Source organism: Elaeis guineensis, chromosome 12, assembly GCF_000442705.2.
Source record: "Elaeis guineensis isolate ETL-2024a chromosome 12, EG11, whole genome shotgun sequence".
NCBI classification, from domain to species: domain Eukaryota; kingdom Viridiplantae; phylum Streptophyta; class Magnoliopsida; order Arecales; family Arecaceae; genus Elaeis; species Elaeis guineensis.
Window position 1 is genome coordinate 42,586,208 of NC_026004.2, and position 19,540 is coordinate 42,605,747.

A 19,540-nucleotide genomic window follows, 5' to 3' on the forward strand; every position below is an offset into this window, starting at 1 on the left:
TGGACTCTGATGCCCGATTACCCATCAAATTTGGACTCAATATTTATGAGAGATTTAATTAATGATTTGATCACTAATTAACTCAATTTAATTGAGTAATTATTTTTAGATCAAGTTCAATTGAATTGGATTCAGTTGGGTTTGACCCAATTAGGATAAGTGTTGACCTAATCGCCAAGGTGGTTTGGTCTCTGATTTGAGGGGTTGGGCTTAGTCAATTTTTGATTTGATTAAGATTTTATTGAGCCTAATTAAGTCTAATTAAGTTGGGTTTAACTTAGTCTAATTGTGCCTAATCTATTTTGATTAGGTTGGTTCAATTAGGTTGAAACCACCTTTTGAATTCTGTCCCTGCGCCACCTCACTCATCTGCACCCATTTGAATTCACGAGAAACAACTTCTCATGAATTTTCTCCCATGAAGAAGCCTTCCATGCCCCTCCATGCCCCTCAATTTGTGCACCATTTGGGTGGATAAAGATGGTTGGTTGGCCATTCAAATTCAAATGAAGTTTGAATTTGAATGGGCAACTAATCCATGCGCCACCTAGCCTTATCCATTTGTGCGTCATTTGCTTTACATGAGAAAGAGTTTCTCATGTAAACTCTCCATGCACAAGGGAGCCCATGCCCTTCTCTTCTCATGCCAAGAGTGGATAAGGATGGGTTGGTTAGCATTTGAATTCAAATTCGATTTGAATTCAAATGAGCAACCACCTATCTTTATTCTCTCACGCATTTAGGATGCGTCTTGCATTGTTTTAAAAGTGAGAAGAAGGTGGGGCATGCATACGAGATTTCTGAGAAAGAAAAGTGGGTGTGAGGAAGCTTTCTGTGTGATTTTGAAAAGTTTAAAAAATCCAAGAGGAAAGAAAAGAAAGAGAGTGGGTGTAGGCTTTTCTGAGAGTACCCTACGGTTTCTGCCTAAGGTTCAGGAAGTGAGAAAGTGAGCTACGAGTATCGTGAGCCCACAAGATTTTAGGGAGAGCTTCATCAGCCTCTCAAGTATATCTGTTGATGATCCAAATCATTCGAGGAGTCGGTAGATCAAGATCGAAGGAGTTCGATCAACATCGACCATCGAAAGGGTTCTGCAATGAACTAGCATTCGTGAGGAGTCGATCAGACCGAAAGCTTCATGTGGACGATCCGTAGAGGCCAAACACACTGTGTGGCTATATTGTGATGATTAGACCCTTCTGTCAATGATCAGATTGCGTCAATCGACTATCCGCACGAAGATAATGTGTTCTGAACACATAATAGTAAAATGTTTACGGTAGAAGTTTGAATTTCAAATTTAAATGTATGCTATATATATCATATTTAGATCCTTGTGTAGGGTTAATATATGTTAATTAATTAGATTAATTAATAATTTTTACTGTAAAATTATAATTTTGAAAAGTTATAAAATTATAATTTTGAAAAAGTTTTAAAATTACCATTTTACCACTGCATTGAAATTTTCCACAAATGGTATCAGAGCAGGTTCTAAAATATGATATACATTTGCATGCATAGATTAAGATGTAATCTAAAAGTTTAAATTTGAAATTTGAATTTGAAATTTGAAATTCAAAATTTGAAATTTAAATTTTGAAATTTGAAATTCAAAATTCAAAAATTTGAAATTCAAAATTTGAAATTTGAAATTTGTTTGAAATTTCAAATTTGAAATTCAAAATTTAAAATTCAAAAATTTGAAATTTGAAATTTAAATTTTGAAATTGGTATATTTAGATATACTTGATCCGAGTAGCAAGTAGTCTAATTGGGTTGGTTGCCATGGTCGTCCGGTCATGGAAGAAAAGTAGGGTTTAAAGGCCCTCTCCTCCCATTCGATGGGGTTCTCCTATGGCGGTAGGGGTGCCGATGCAATTATATCCCATGCAGACGAAGCAGCAAAAGGACTTAATTTGTAAAGGTTCAATTGTAAAATTTATCATGAATGTGTTAGATTAGATCTAAAGGAATATTTATGATTTATTTTGATTGAGTTATTTTTTGTTAAGTAATTAGCAATAGGATTGCTGTTTATGAAATATGCTGATCCATTTATGAAATGAGTCAACACATTTGGTGAACAGAAAATAAAACCTTTCAAATATGAAAATTATTTTCGAAATGCCAAACCCTGACCCATCAGCCCAAATACTTAATTAAAAGAATTAAGTATTGTCTAGTTGGTCTAGAATTATGAATTAAGACCTAAGACAATTGCATAAATTTGTGGGTCAATGGGTTAGATGGATTAGGTCCATAATTGGGTTAGACTTAAGGTTAGCTTAAAGAAATGGACTAAATTAGAGTAATTGCTCAAATCTAATCAAAAGTTGAATTAGATTAGGTCAAGGACACTCTAGACTCAACTCCAATAGTTGTAGTTGAATGGGTCCATGTCTTTAACTTGACCAAGATGGACTTAATTCATGGCTACGTGGTGGAACTCTATTTACTAAGTTGATCAAATTAAAACTAATGAATCGGTTGGTGTCTAAGGTAAGTTCGACAGTCTGACCAGTGGTTTTTAAATGGGAGCTACTCGCATTGATTCGATCTCTGACGAGTTAATGGCTTATCCTCACCACTGATCTCACTTACCTAGCCAACCTGGTGAGTTAGGTTTTGATTAGATCACTTGGTGATCAGGGCTCACCCATGTCATTAGGTAAATCAGTGTGACTGATTTAGGTGCTCCTAATGCTGGCTTTAATTAAATCCTTTTTAATCTGACTTGGTGAAGTCAGTGGGAGGATTGAAATTGACTGGTTAATTTCTTCTCATCTATCCTTTAATAAAAATCTTCAAAAATTATTAGGTCCCTAAAATGATTAAGTTATAGTGATAACTAAGTCATAGCCTCCCATTAAGTGAGTGATAATGAGTCCATTAGTTTAATAATCATTGGAGCTCCAAAGGTCTGGTGCTTATTGACTAATGGAATTATCATTCATAATATGATAATTTGGTTGAGTCTTTCTGATGGTGGTCAGGTTGGCCGGCCAAAGTCGGGCCTGATCATTTATTGGTCCGATTCACCAAATCTAATCATGTTAATGGTTGGACCTAACTAGATCTTTTCAGTGGAGGCCAAAGCCTACTGATTAGGTTCTGGGATAAAATTAATTACTAGAAGTTGTTTAGAGAAACAACTGGTTATGAACCTACCCATAGATGCACATGGGTTGACCAACCAAAGTTGGGCTCGTGTGTGGTCTGTGTGGATTCTAGTACCCACTAAGAAATTAAAGTAATTTCTCGAATTGAAGGTTGAGGCTACCAGTTCGTAAAAATACTGAGAGAAACTTTAGACTAAAATTTAAGTCTTTAGTATTAATAATTTATATACTAATAAAGATCTAATTTTTCTTTATGCAGTTATGGCCACTACCCTGTCGCTTCGGTCATTATTAGATAATGACAAGCTTATGGGACCTAATTTCGATAGCTAGTATCAAAAATTAAAAATCATCCTTGAGCATGAGTGAATCCTTTATGTAGTAACGGATCTGGCACCTGAGGAGCCAACCCCGAATGCTAGAGGGATGGTCCGAGATACTTACCAGAAGTGGCTCAACGATCGCACCACCGTTCGGTGTATAATGCTGGCGGCAATGAATGATGAGTTCAGTCGTAGGTTTGAGAACGCCCAGCTGCAGGAGATGCTTCAAATGTTGAACGACTCCTTTGGCACACCTGACGACGTTGAAAGGCACAAAACTATTTGTGCCATTTTCAATGCTCGGATGAGGGATGGAGCCTCAGTCATCGATCATGTACTATACATGATCGAAATGATTGAGCACCTAAGTAAATTGGGCTTTCCCTTGCACGAACAGCTCGGTAAGGATGCAATCCTTAATTCTTTGTCCAAGTCCTTCCTCCCCTTCCATACTCATTTTCGAATGATAAAGCTTGCAGTGAACTACCACGGCTTGTTGGGGTTGCTGCAGAATTTTGAGAAGGATCACCAGCTCCATAAGGAGTCGGTGAATGTTGTGGGAGGGTCTTCTTCTGGTCGTCGACCCTTTAAGAAAGGGAAGAAGAACAAGAAGAAGAAGAATAAGAAGGTGCAGCCGCATGCTGGGACGTCTGCACAGGGTCAGACCAAAAAGCACAAGCCTGACCAGAGCCAGGCAGAGTGCTTCTTTTGCAAGAAGCAGGGGCACTGGAAGAGGAACTATCCTCTATACATTACCTCCCTGGACCCGAACAGGCTGAAGAAGAAGCAAGATAATTATATGATAACACTTTGCAACTTTTTTATTTGTGATACTACTATCTGGGTATTGGATATCAGAAGCCCTTATCATATCTGTAATTCGATGCAGGGTCTGCAGGTCAGTAGGAAATTTGATGAAGGCGAAAGATTCTTGAACGTTGGAGATGGAAGCAAAGTTTCAGTTCTAGCTTTAGGAATTATGAACCTTGTAATCAACTCTCATAATGTAATTCTGAGTGAATGTCACTATTGTCCAAGTTTTTTATTAAATATTATTTTTTTAGGCCTTTTGGCCATGTACAGTTATGAATTTTTAATAAAAGAAAATATTTGCAATATCATTTTGAATGGTGTTACAATATTTGTTGGACAACTAAATAATAGAATTTACTTACTATCATAGCCTGTTAATGTGGTTCAAACCTTCGGTAAATGTCCTAGAATGGATAATATGTCAGAAATCTACCTTTGGCACTGTAGGCTTGGTCATATCAATAAGAACAGGATAAACAGGTTGGCTCAAGAAGAAATTCTTGAAGTTGGTGATTGTGAATCACTTTCAACCTATGAGTCTTATCTTCTTGGGAAGATGACCAAATCACCTTTTACTGAAAAAGATGAGTGAGCCAGTGAACTCTTGGGTCTGATACATTCTGATGTATGTGGACCCATGAGCTCAAGTGCAAGAGGTGGATATTTCTACTTCATAACCTTCACAGATGACCTATCGAGGTATGGGTATGTCTACTTAATGAAGCAGAAGTCGGAGTCGTTTGAAATGTTCAAACTATTCCGAAATGAGGAAGAAAAATAAACTAGGAAGTGTATTAAAACTCTTCGATCTGATCGAAGAGGTGAATACCTTTCCAATGAGTTCCTGACATATCTTGGAGAGAATAGGATTCTCTCTTAGTGGACTCCTCTTGAAACACCACAGCATAATGGTGTGTCTGGAAGGAAGAATCGAACCTTGTTGGACATGGTTCGATCTATGATGGGGTTTGCTGGTCTACCGATCTTCCTCTGGGGATATGCACTCGAATTGGCTTGTTACCTTCTAAATAGGGTTCCGAGTAAGTCTGTAACCAAAATGCCATATGAGATATGGATAGGACGTAAGCCAGTACTCTCGCACCTTAGGGTTTGGGGTGTCCGGCTTATGTTAAACATTTAATTACAGACAAGCTTGGACCTAGGTCTGACAAGTGTTATTTCATAGGGTACCCAAAAGAGACCAAAGGGTATTATTTCTACCTAGCTGATGAGCAAAAGGTGTTTGTCAGTCTTAAGGCAATCTTTTTAGAAAAGGAGTTCCTTGGTGAAGGGACTGTTGCCTCTAAGGTCGAACTTGAGGAAGTTCGGCAGATAGAAAAATTGACACAAGTAACTGAACCTGAACCAGATTTGGTTAGATCACATCCGGAGCCCATTGTTCATGCACCCTTAAGGCGGTCTGGTAGAGTACCACGTCAATCGGACAGATACTATGGTTTTTTGGTCTGAGACGGTGATCCTGTCAAACTTGATGAAAATGATGAGGATCCGATCACCTACATGGATGCAATGCAGAGACCTGACTCTGAGAAATGGCTAGAGGTCATGAAATTCGAAATGGAGTCCATGAAGGTCAACGATGTATGGATATTGGTTGACCCACCCGAAGAAGTAAAATCCATAGGGTGTAAGTGGGTCTTCAAGAGGAAGAGAGGCGCAGACGAAAAGGTGGAGACCTATAAAGCCTGTTTGGTTGTCAAGGGATATCGTCAACATTATGGTATAGACTATGATGAGATATTTTCTTTTGTGGTAATGCTTAAATCCATTCGGATTATGCTTGCGATAGCTGCCCATCTTGACTATGAAATTTGGCAGATGGATGTGAAAACAACTTTCCTAAACAGAGAGCTGGACAAAGAGGTGTATATGATACAACCTGAAGGGTTCACATCCATAGATGAGTCTAAGATGTGCAGGCTACAGAGATCCATTTATGGACTTAAGCAGGCATCCCAGAGTTGGAACATACGTTTTGATAGGACGATCAAAATGTATGGCTTCGTTAAGGAAGGAGAAGAGCCCTGCATTTATAAGTGGGCTAATGGTCCAGTAATAGTATTTCTTATATTGTATGTAGATGACATTCTCTTAATCGAGAATGATGTCCCTGCATTACAGGGAATAAAGATTTGGCTGTCGTCATAGTTCTCCATGAAGGATCTAAGAGAAGCTTCCTACATCCTAGGGATGAGGATCTATAGGGATAGATCTAAAAGGTTGCTTGGCTTATCTCAGTCCACATACATTACTATGCTGAAGAGGTTCAGCATGGAGAATTCCAAGAAAGGCTATCTACCGATAGGCCATGGAATTTCTCTCTCGAAGAGAGATTGTCTGACAATACCTCAAGAGAGAGAGTGTATGGGTAGAATTCCATATGCTTCAGTAGTGGGATCTATCATGTATGCCATGACATATACACGACCAGATGTGGCATACTCCCTAGGGGTAGTGAGTAGATACAAATTTGATCCAGAGGAGAATCACTGGAAGGTTGTTAAAACCATCCTAAGGTATTTAAGAAATACTAAAGACCAATGGCTTGTTTATGGTGAATTTGACTTGAGACTTATAGGGTTTACAGACTCTAGTTTTCAGTCTGATCACGATGACAGCAAGAGTGTGTCGGAATTTATTTTTACCCTTAATGGTGGGGCTGTCTGCTGGAAGAGTTTCAAGCAGCACACAGTGGCTGATTCAGTTAACGAGGCAGAGTATGTCGCTGCATTAGATGCTGCCAAAGAAGCGGTGTGGCTGAGAAAATTTATCACCGAGCTCGGAGTAGCACCCGCCCTTGTTGGTCCAGTTCTGCTCTACTGTGACAGCTCTGGAGCCATTGCTCAGGTGAAGGAACCGAAGGCACACTAGCGGACGAAGCATATTCTGCGCCACTACCATCTCATCCAAGAAATCAAGGATCGAGGTGACATCGGCCTTCAAAAGATCGATGGAAAAGAGAATCTGGCTGACCCATTCACTAAAGCCATTGCGGTGAACGAGTTCGACGACTTCAAGTCGAAGATGGATATTAGATACTGTACCGATTGACTTTTGGCCAAGTGGAAGATTGTTGGGAATGGTGTCCCAAAGTCAATCGTCAGTCTGTTGATGGTTGTGCTCTTTTTTGTATTAGTATATGAATTATAAATAAATAAAAATTATTTTAACATTTTTCATCACAAATTATTTCATCTTCTAATGAACTTCTGTATTGTGGTGAAGTCCTTAGGACTATTTAGACTCGACAAAGGAGGATTTGTCCTTTAGTCCTTAAACCTATTCGCGACCAAATGATATGTTGTTACCAAGGATAACAATATTTATAAAGCATAGGTCATTGTGTGCCATATGGGTTGGTTGTCCTCTTAACCAAGGAGTGTGGAGACACTGGTATGGAATATAGGTGAGATGTAAGGGTATATCTGCACTGAACGTGACCGACTCTGGAGCTTTTTCTGCTGTCAAGATTTGCTTTGATGGGATATGGGTATAACTGTCCCTCCGACCAGAGACCGCTATGGTGACTTGCAAGCAACTCAATGTACTTAGGCACTGGACTACCTGAATTTCTAATTCAGTGACGGAAGGCTGCTGGGTATAGTCAAGTACTTGACTTGTCGGTGCGTGTGTCAAGATGGGATTGATCACTCCAGTTCAAGAGTTGTGTATAGTCATGTTTCAATTTAGCAAAATCTTGACCAGGGTAGTCCTAGTGAGGAGTCACAGGACTGTAAGAGTTGAGCATGATTCGGATGATTTGATCAGGGTTGACAGTTTAACCCTGAGTCATCCTATACACAGGGGTCAAAAGGGATGAATTATACAGTAACCATATTCATGTAGGTTCTGAGTGTTGCGATTGTGACTATTCAACCTATCTGAATGTCAGGTACCATTGTTAGATGGTCACTTCGATTAGTACAGGAATTGGTTCCTATGCTACCGGCTTAGGTTCGAACCTGTGGGGTCACACACATTAGAGGTTCCCATCTGATCTGATGGCTGGTGAAGAGTCTTAATGCTCGTGGACTTTGAGTCCTACGTGTCTAAAACTCTGTGATCGAGAATCAGGATTCTCTAATGATGAGTTCCATATATTTTGGGTACCGGGGTCAAGAGTCCCACTGGTTTGGGACTTTTTGATCAGGGTTTCATATCGATGGACTTTGATGCCCGATTGCCCATCGGATTTAGACTCAGTATTTATGAGAGGTTTAATTAGTGATTTAATCATTAATTAACTCAATTTGATTGAGTAATTATTTTTGGATCAAGTCCAATTGAATTGGATTCAGTTGGGTTTGACCCGATTAGGTTAAGTGTTGACCTAATCGCCAAGGTGGTTTGGTCCCTGATTTGATCAAGGATTGGGCTTAGTCAATTTTTGATTTGATTAAGATTTTATTGAGCTTAATTAAGCCTAATTAATTTGGGTTTAACTTAGTCTAATTGTGCCTAACCTATTTTGATTAGGTTGGTTCAATTAGGTTGAAACCACCTTTTGAATTCTCTCCCTGCGCCACCTCACTCATCTGCGCCCATTTGAATTCACGAGAAACAACTTCTCATGAATTTTCTCTCATGAAGAAGCCTTCCATGCCCCTCCATTTGTGCACCATTTGGGTGGATAAAGATGGTTGGTTGGCCATTCAAATTAAAATGAAGTTTGAATTTGAATGGGCAACTAATCCATGCGCCACCTAGCCTTATCCATTTGTGCGCCATTTGTTTTACATGAGAAAGAGTTTCTCATGTAAACTCTCCATGCACAAGGGATCCCACACCCTTCTCTTCTCATGCCAAGAGTGGATAAGGATGGGTTGGTTAGTATTTGAATTCAAATTCGATTTGAATTCAAATGAGCAACCACCTATCTTTATCCTCTCACGCGTTTAAGACGCATCTTGCATTGTTTTAAAAGTGAAAAGAAGGTGGGGTGTGCGTACGAGATTTTTGAGAAAGAAAAGTGGGTGTGAGAAAGCTTTCTGGATGATTTTGAAAAGTTCAAAAAATTTGAGAGGAAAGAAAAGAAAGAGAGTGGGCGCAGGCCTTTCTGAGAGTACCCTAGGGTTTCTGCATAGGGTTTGGGAAGTGAGAAAGTGAGCTACGACTGTCATGAGGCCACAAAATTTTAGAGAGAGCTTCATCAACCTATCAAGTACATCTACTAACAATCTAAAGTATCCAAAGAGTCAGCAGATCAAGATCGAAGGAGTTCGATCAACATCGGCCGTCAAAAGGATTCTGCAACGAACTAGCATTCGTAAGGAGCCGATCAGATCGGGAGTTTCATGTGGATGATCTGCAGAGGCCAGACACACTGTGTGACTGCATTGTGATGATTAGACCTTCTCGACAGTGATCAAATTATGACGATCGACTACTCGCATGAAGGTAATGTGTTCTGAACACATAACAGTAAAATGTTTACTGTAGAAGTTTGAATTTCAAATTTAAATATATGCTATATATATCATATTTAGATCCTTGTGTAGGGTTAATACATGTTAGTTAATTAGATTAATTAATAATTTTCACTATAAAATTATAATTTTGAAAAAGTTTTAAAATTATCATTTTACCCCTGCACTGAAATTTCCCACATATATGGCATCAAAGTGGGAGGCACATGGAAGAAGAGTCTGATTCCAATAAGGACTTTTAATTTTTTTATTTGAATCCAAACCAAAGCATATCTGATTTAGCCCAAATAAAATATATAAAACCCAATCTAATTAAGTTCATAAATTTTTAATCAAATTTTAATCAAATTAAGAATTGATTGAATCAAAGTCCTAATCAAATCAGGGATAATTCTCTCTTGGTAATTAGATCATCTCACAACCTAATCGAGTCAAACCTATTTGAATCCAATTCAATTAGATTTTATTTAATCCTCTTTGTTCAATCAAATTAAGCTAACCAGTAATTTAATTACTAATTAATCTTCTATTAATTCAATAACACTTGATGAATTAATTTATTATAATTTTTATATAAGATTAACCATTAATCAAATTGATGATTAAGCTCTTGAACGATTCTCAATCGTTAATCAGCCTCATGATCCGTCAAAAATTTTTTTTTAGTATGATCCCATAGATTCAAACCTAAGTCTGATAGTATAAGAATAACTTTTTAAACCAATCAATATAACCATCTAGCAATAGTGACCTGATGTTTGGAAAGGTTGAATGAAGGCGAAACAACATTCAAGAACCTATTGGCATATGGTTACCGTATAATTCATCCCTTTGACCCTAATGCTCGAAGATAGTTTAAAATTTAACTATCAATCCTTGATAAATCATCAACATTGTATTTCAATCTTTTTCAAATCTATTATATGGATTATCCAGATCTAAATTTTGCTAAATTAAAATATATTGATATATTAACTTCTACTAAATCGGAGGGTTCAATCCCATCTTGACTCACGCACTGACTTGATAAGTACTTGTCTGCACTCAAAAATCTTTCATCACTGAATTAAAAATTTAATTAGTCTGACATCAAAGTACAGTGAGTTGCTTGCAAATCACCATGGTGATCTCAGATCAGAGGAATACTTATACCCATACCCTTCGCGAGCTACCTTTGATAGCAGAGTACTTTACAGTTGGTCACATTCAGTGATGATGTACTCTTACATCTCACCTGCATGCCATACTAATGTCTCCACACCATTTGGTTACAAGGACAATCAATGCATATGGCACACAACGACCTACACTTGATATCACTATCGTCCTAGTAATAGCGTATCGTTTGGTCACAAATTAATTTAAGGACTACGCGATAAATCTTCTTTTATCGATCAAAGTAGTCCTAAAAACTTCATCACAATATAGGAGTTCATTAGAAGATATAATCTTGTGATGAAAAAAATCTAATAACTTTTATTATTTATCAATTCATATAGAATTATAATTAGCACATTCATCAAATGATTAGTTTTAAGATATATTTTCGAACAACTCTCATTTGGACTAAAACCAATCAGTATAGTGTCATATACCCATCTTTGATTTATCATCTCTGAACTCCTAGATACTGAGACTTTAGTAAATGGGTTAGTCAAGTTCTTCTTTCCATTGATCTTCTAAAGATTGACGTCATCTTAACAGATTTTCTGAATAAGGTGGTAGCGATGCAAAATACTTGGTAAGCTAATGAAATTTCAGCTCCTTGACATGAGCTATGGCTCTGGTGCTGTATAATACAGTAGGACTATCATCAAAGGGTGTCACTTTTAGCTAGCTAGTGAATCTATACAATCACATAGCTTTCTTGCAAGCATCGAATACTGCAATACATTCTGCCTTGTAATTTAAATTTGACTATAATGCTCTACTTGAAATCTTTCCAGCAGATCGCTTCATTATTTAGGATAAGGATGTATTCTGACACGTTCTTGCTATTACTATATCCAACTAAAAGTTGAAGTAAAATTCCATAAGTTTTAAGTCAGATTATCCATAATTGAATCACCGGTCCTTAGTATTTCTCAAATACTTCAGGATGACCTTCTAGTGATTCTTATCTGGATCTTACAGATATCCACTCACTATCCTAGTAAGTATACCATATCCAGTCTCGACATGGTGTACATGATAGAATAAATTCTACTCATAAATACCCTATGTATGCTGGACTGAAAAAATTCAAGCAGCCTCTTAGATCTATCTCTATAGATCTTCATCCCTAGGATGACAGATACTTTTCAAAGTCCTTTATGGAGAACTATAATCATAGTGAAACCTTTATTCCCTATAATGTGAGGAATGTCATTCTCGATTAAGAAAATTTTATTCACATATAAAACAAAAAATATACTCACAGAATTATTAACCCATTTGCATTTGTAGGGTTTATCTTCGTTCTCAATGAAGCCATGCATTTTGATCATTTATCAAAATCCACATTCCAACTTCGAAAAATTTAGCATTGCCACAGGAGAAAGTTGTCTCGTTATGGTCAATACCATAATGTTGACAATATCTTTAGGCATCCAGACGAGCTTTGTAGGTCTCCACCTTCTTGTCTGTGCTCTCTAATCCTAGTGAAGATCCACTTACACCCTATGGATTTTACCCCTTTGAGTAGATCAATGAGTGTCCATATACCATTGACCTTCATGAACTCAATTTCGGATTCATGGCTTCAAGCCACTAATCAGAGTCAGACCTCTGCATGGCATCCATGTAAGAGATCAGATCCTTGTTGTTCTCATCGAGTTCAACAAAATCATGTCCCAGATCTAGATACCAAAGTATCTATCCGACGAACATGGTACTCCATCGGATTTCCTTAATGGTGCCTCTACTGTTAGATGTATGTCCTAAAAGCCAACATGGCTGATACATTGTAATAAATCTGGGGTATAATTTATACTTAATATATTGATATAATCAATAAAAGGGTAAGTTTTTTTTTATTCAAGTGTGATGTGTCCTTGAATCATCCATGAAATTAGTTTCGATACATATTCTCAAGGTGTTGAGAATTAGAGATATATATTTAATTCCTAAATACTTTCGATCGTAAGATCAACATGAGGACAGTGATAGATCCAGATAGATTGATGCATAAATTATTTTTTTCGGGATAGATGAGTCTCTGGTCTACTGTGTAGAGACACAGGGCGACGAGTGCGGATAGTTGTTAGAGAATAACTAATACTGAGCGTGACCATATGAGAGATCACTTGAATTTCTATTCGATCGTCAGTGATTGTCTCGATGCTGTAGTTATGTGATTAATTTTTTGATTTGAGATGGTACTGCTACTCATAGTGAGGCTATTGGAGTTTGACTGACACATAAACATGGGTTTCAATGAGCTCTTATAGTGGATGTTAGTGATAGTTGGTCCACTGTAGGAGTGGGGTTCACATCAAGATAGTATCTATCGACCTTGATAGAGAGGAGTAGTCCTATAAGATTTGAGAGGCTAAGTCCAAAAGTCTATGGCCACAGCATGTGATTGATGAAAAAGAATTTCTATAAAAGTCACAACTGAGCTTGAGCTAATCGAATCTATTATATAACTGATGTTGAGGTTTGACAATTTATCCATGACCTGCCATCTAGTCGCAACTCACAATAGAGGGACTGAATCACATGTTAACTACACCTAGAGGTTCATTTCAGTTTTACTGGATTGTCACTATATACTACTAGATATCACTGGTGAATTATGAGAGCTCACTAGAATTATTCTGGATCAACAATCCTTGCTGAGTTAGAATGAAATTATTCTGATCCATTGAAAAGAGTTTCAATGATATGATGATAGAGATCATTGTACGTCTTACTACTAGATAGAATTGAACCTATGGAATCACAAAATAAAAAGATTAGGCTTGAAATTAGTAATTGAGCTTATGAAGTGTCAATTGGGTTTAGAGAAACACATTGGGTTCATAGTAACCTTGCTAGCACATAGTTGGACCCAATTCCTCTTTCTGTTGGGATTACTTATTTGATAAGATAATTATAACTTAATTACCTGCTAATAAACTACATGAATAAGATTCATGAGACTTCAATTATTGGATGTCTAAGGTTATGGATCATATAAATTAAGGGTGCAAGTCCTTAATTAATTTTTTTGATAGTTATTCTTGGGTGCCACCTTGATTTGATCAAGTTGGGCATGTCCATTGATTAGAGGGATTTTAGTTTTTGTGTGGAGCATCTCTTAGGTGTATTTTGGGGTATCTAATTATGGGTGCAAGGGCTCCAATTGTTGGTGCTTAAAGGATCTCCTAAAGTAAGTTGGATAACTTAAATTAATAGGAAACCCAATGCAAGTAGGACTTGTATTATGAGATTGAATAGGATTCAATCTTTATGCCTATTTAAAGGGACCTCCACTAAGATCCTTAGAGCATCCAAATCAGCAACCCTACACACCAAAAGAGAAGTCCCATGCCCTCTCTTCCTCTCCCTTTCTCTTCCTTTGGGCATCCCACACCCTCTTTCTCTTGGGATGCACATCCCAAGGAGTCCCACGCCCAAAGGTTGTTGGGTGCCTCTTTCTTGCTGGTTTCTAGCATCTAGTAATAGCATATAGCAAAGAGAGAAACTCTAGAAAAGAGATGAAGAAGAAGATCAAAGAAAGAGATCAAGCGTTGATCGCGATCCAGACTTCGTTCAAATTCAACAAGCTAAATTTTGGAGAACAAAAATTCATATTAAAGAGGACTGTTCTAGGCTGATCTCGAGTGGAAACTCATAAAGGTTGGATACTTGTGTGGCTAAGAGAGAATCTTTTCTCTTCTAGATCCAGATTTGAGGAAAAAGATTGTGAAATATGTTGGAGGATGATCCCGGCTCCTCCCACGGACCTTGGGTGCAACGGAACCAGCAACGAACAAATCTGGAGACTTCTGGACTCGATCGAAGGCCCTTGACGAAATCAGTCTAGTTGTTGTCTTCTTCGTCAGCCTTTCATTCTAGATGAAGAACGCCTCTAAGATCACCTCTAAAAAATCCAGGATCTAGTATCCAACCAGATCAAGCTTGGACCGAGGTCTTTCAATTCATAGATCTCGAATCGAGATATTCTAGATAGGGAAGAAGGTAGATAGAACCAGACCTTATAGATCTGTCCTACTGCAGCCTTTCCTGTAGATCTGTTGATGGAGATCTCACCTGCACCTCAAATGACCTCAGATCAACTCCAGATCTGAGAGAAACTTGTACCAATCTCGTAGCAAGAGATTTTAAGTCCTGGACCTGATGTTTGGATGGCTGTAAGAGAGGGAGAGGCAATATGGTTGGTGGCACAAAGGGGGAGGGGCTCAAAACCCTAGCGCCTCCCCTGCTTTTCCTGCCTTCTATGGACCTGGCGGAAAGAAACCCTAGGGTTTCTTGCTCCTGGGGCATGGAGAATAGCTGAAGAGAGAGGGAGAAGAGAGAGAGTGACTTGAGAAAAAGGGTTTTCATATTCTTTGGCTTAATCAAACCTATACAGTGCATGTATATATAAACATAGTGTCAAGTGACCCAAACCCAAAACTTCCTTGACCAACTCTATGGGAGATTAGGTTAACCCAAGCCCATGTACACCCATGACTCAACCTAATCTCACCTATCCTGGGTCCAGACCTAGCCCATAAAGAGTTGGCCCCTTGAGGCCCACATAACCAGACCTCAAGAACCCGAAAGGCCCACAGTCTTTCAACCTAGGGCCCAACTAGCCCTAGAGTCAGTTGGAAAATGTGTCCCAAAAAGCCAATCATCAAGCTGTTGACGGTTGAGCAACCAAGTATTGTAATTGATTTGTTAATAAATAAAATATATTTGGCATCTTCATCATAAGCTTTCATCTTCTAATGAACTTCGTTGTTATGATGAAGTCCTTAGGACTATTTAAGTTCGATAAAGAGAGGATTTATCGATTAGTCCTTAAAATTGTTCACGACCAAATGATAAGCTATTAATAAGGACGACAGCTTCTATCGAGCATAGGTCACTGTAGGCCATATGGGTTGGTTGTCCTCTTAACCAAGGAGTGTGGAGACATTGGTATAGCATACAGGTGAGATGTAAGGGTACATCGTCATTGAACGTGACCAACTCCAGAGCATTCTGCTGTCGAGAATGTCTTTGATGGGATATAGGTATAAGTGTCCCTTAGACCTGACATCGCCTCAGTGACTTGCAAGCAACTCACTGTACTTTGGTACTGGACTAACTGAATTTTTAATTCAGGGATGGAAGGCTTCTGGGTACAATCAAGTACTTGCGAAGTCAGAGTGTGATCGAGATGGGATTGACCACTCCAAGAGTTGGAGAAGAATGAGTCACTATATTTCAATTTAGCAAAACCTTGGCTAGGGTAATCCATCAGATGGATTTGATATTTTGAAATACAATGTGGACAACCTGATTAGAGTTGACAATTGAACTCTGGGGTGTCCTATGATCATTTTGGTCAAGGGGATGAATTATATGAAAACTATATCCACATGGGTTCTAAGGATGTTGTTCTACACATTCGACCTATCCGATCGTCGGGTACCATTGCTAGATGGTCACTTCAATTGGTACAAGAATTTATTCCTGTGCTACCAGCTTAGGTTCGGACCTATGAGGTCATACACATTAGAGTTCATGATCCGATCGGAAGGTTGATCAATGATTAAGAATCATTCTAGGGTTAAATGATCAATACGATTGACATTTAACCCAGTGCAAGTATTGCAGGAGGATCGATTAGCAATTCGATTGTTAATTGGCTTAATTTGATTAAGCCAATGGGCTGAGATTAAGTCTAATTAAATATGATTTAATTAGATTTATTTTGGGCTTGATTGGATCAAGTCCAATTGGTTTATTGGATAAGCCAAGTGCAAGAAAAAACTAGTCCTAGTTCAACTAGGACTTGGGTCAATCTAATTTCTAATTTGATAAGAAAAATTAAATCAGATTTAAATCTAATTTAATCTGATTAAATTAGATTCTTAATTGGGTTAAGATCTATTTTAATTAGGTTGATCTAATTTTAGTTTGATTTGGTTTGGAAAACCAAATTAAAACAAGTCATAAGATAGAATCTTAGTAAGACTAGGATTCCACCTTGCGCCACATAAGCCTTCCCCGCGCCCTCTCTATTATTCAACGCCAATCTCCACTTATTTTGTACAACAAAAGCCCTCTCCCAGGTCTCTCCCACGTTCACAAAAGGTTTCCTCTCTTCTTTCTTACATGGAAGGTGGTTTGGATCAAATCAAAAAGGAATAAGTTTGGATTTCGAATTCTATGAGATAGAGTTTTAGAAATCTAAAACTCTTTCAATTTTGCACCAAATTTATTCAAATTTTTTTTTGAAATTTTTATGGATTTTAGGGTATACATTGTGCACCCTTTTCTGGTAATCCATGCATGAAAATATGGAGGAGGTGCTCAAGAGTTGGGCGCCCCTTAACTTGCCATGTTTGGATAAGCCTTGACTAGGTATTTGACCTAGATAAGGACTCTATCATATCTCTCTGTATAAAATGAGTTTATTCATAAAATTTTAGGAGAAGATAGAGATTTTGGAGACCTTTGTGCCATCCAAAAATTAGATAGAAATACATTTGGGTCGTGGATATATAAAAGATGCAAGTTAGGATGGCTAGAGAGAGAAACGAGAAGAAGAAGAGGATCTTCTTCTAGGGTTATTTGTTTTCATATCTTTCCTCCCTCCATCTTGAGTTTTCTGAGAGCGTCTTAGATCTGAAACTCCTCCTTTTACTTTCCATCTTTGAAAGAGTCCAAATCAAGAAGAAGGAGGCACCTGATCAACCATCAAAGAAGGATCAGCGCAGTACTAGCATACTGTGCTGATTTCCTGAAGAAGGACTTCTCATCGAGATTCATGGGCTCGTGTGGACGACTCCTAGAGGCCGAATGCGTGTGTGGCTTGCAACATCATCCTTAAGCTCGGATCAATGAGGTTAGAGCATCTAACTTGCATGGTAATAGATCTGATCTATTGTTTAATACATACATTAGATGTGGTATAGAAATATGTTGATATGATTAACATGTAGTTTATGTTATATTTATATATTTTAATTTCTAATTTAATGATATATAATAATCATGTAATAGGATCTTAGATGTAGAGATTCTCTAGTTTTAAAAAATAAATTTTGATTTATTTTAGTCTTCCACTGTATGATCTTAAAAAAGTTTCAAGATCTAACCCTAAAACCCTAGATCTGGTTCCTACAATTGGTATCAGAGCCTAGGTTCTTTATTACATGATTATTTATACATGCTTAGATTATTTTTTAGATTAAATCTAATTTATAATCTAATTATTAAATCTAAAATTAAAATTTTAGATCAATCACAAACTGCAAGGTTGTCATGCTGTAAGGTTTACCCCTTACAGTGCAAAGGTTGTCCTAGTTTGTGTAGATCTATCTTTAATCATAAATTTGTTAGATATGATCTAGATTAAATTTATGATTTATTAGATTTAAAAGATATTTAAATTTGAAATAAAATCTCTTTGTTAATAATTTTTGTGCAAAAAAAATTATTTAAAATTGAAATTATTTCAATTATGTGAACCTGTTTAGATTAGATCTAAAGTAGTTTCATGTTTATTTCACTTGTATCTTGATTATGAATCAAACATGCAATATGGTTGGTAGAATCATATTGTAAAATTATTTTACAAATATGAAAATTATTTTTTGAAAAATCGAACCCAACCCTCAGCCCAAAACTTAATTAAGAATTAAGAAGTTATTTGATTAGGTTCTAGGATTATGAATTGAAGAACCTAAGACACAAATCATAACACATTGGGTTAATGGGTTAGTGAAAATTAGGTCCATTAATTGGGTTAGACCTATGGTTAGATTAAAGATGGACTTAATTAGAGAATTGACTAAATCTAATCAATTGTTGTCTTAGATTTGGTCAAGGATTCTCTAGATCAATTACAATAGTTGTAGTTGGTCAAGTCCATGTCTTTAATGAGAACCAAATGGACTTGATTCTTGACTAAGCGGTCTAACAGGAACTGTTAGGTTGATCTAATCGAAACTAATTAAACCAGTTGGTGTCTAAGGTAAACCAGACTGGAGGTTTTTAATTGGGAGCCCGCTTACCTGGCCATTTCTGATGGTGTCTAAGGCAAGCTTTGGCAGACCCTCCCACTAATCGAACTTACCTGGCCTCTTGGTGAAATTATGTTTTGATCGGATCACTTGACTATTCGAGCTGACCCATGTCAGCTAGGTAAATCAGTGTGACTGATTTAGGTGCTCCTAGACCAGCCCTTTTAATGGTCACCCTTAAGCTGACTTGGTGAAGCCAGTGGGAGGATCATGATAAGCTAGTTCATCTGACCTCATCCTCTAAATTATTTAAATTTTCTAAAATTATTAGGTCCTTAAAATAATAAAGTTATGGAGATAACTGAGTCATAGCCTCCCATTAAGGTGTTTGATAATGAGTCTATTAACTCAATAATCATTGCAGACCCAAAGGCCTGGTGCTTGTTGACTAATGGAATTATCACTCATCATATGACGACTTGGAAGTGTCTCTCTATTGGTGGTTAGGTGAGCCAACCAAAGTTGGGCTTAATCATTCGTTGGTTAGATACACCAAGTATGATCATGTTAATGGTTGGACCTAACCGGATCCTTACAGTGGGGCCAAAGCCTACTGATTAGGTTTCTGGGGCAAAATTAAAATTACTAGAAATTATTTAGAGAAACAATTGGTTATGAACCTACCCTTA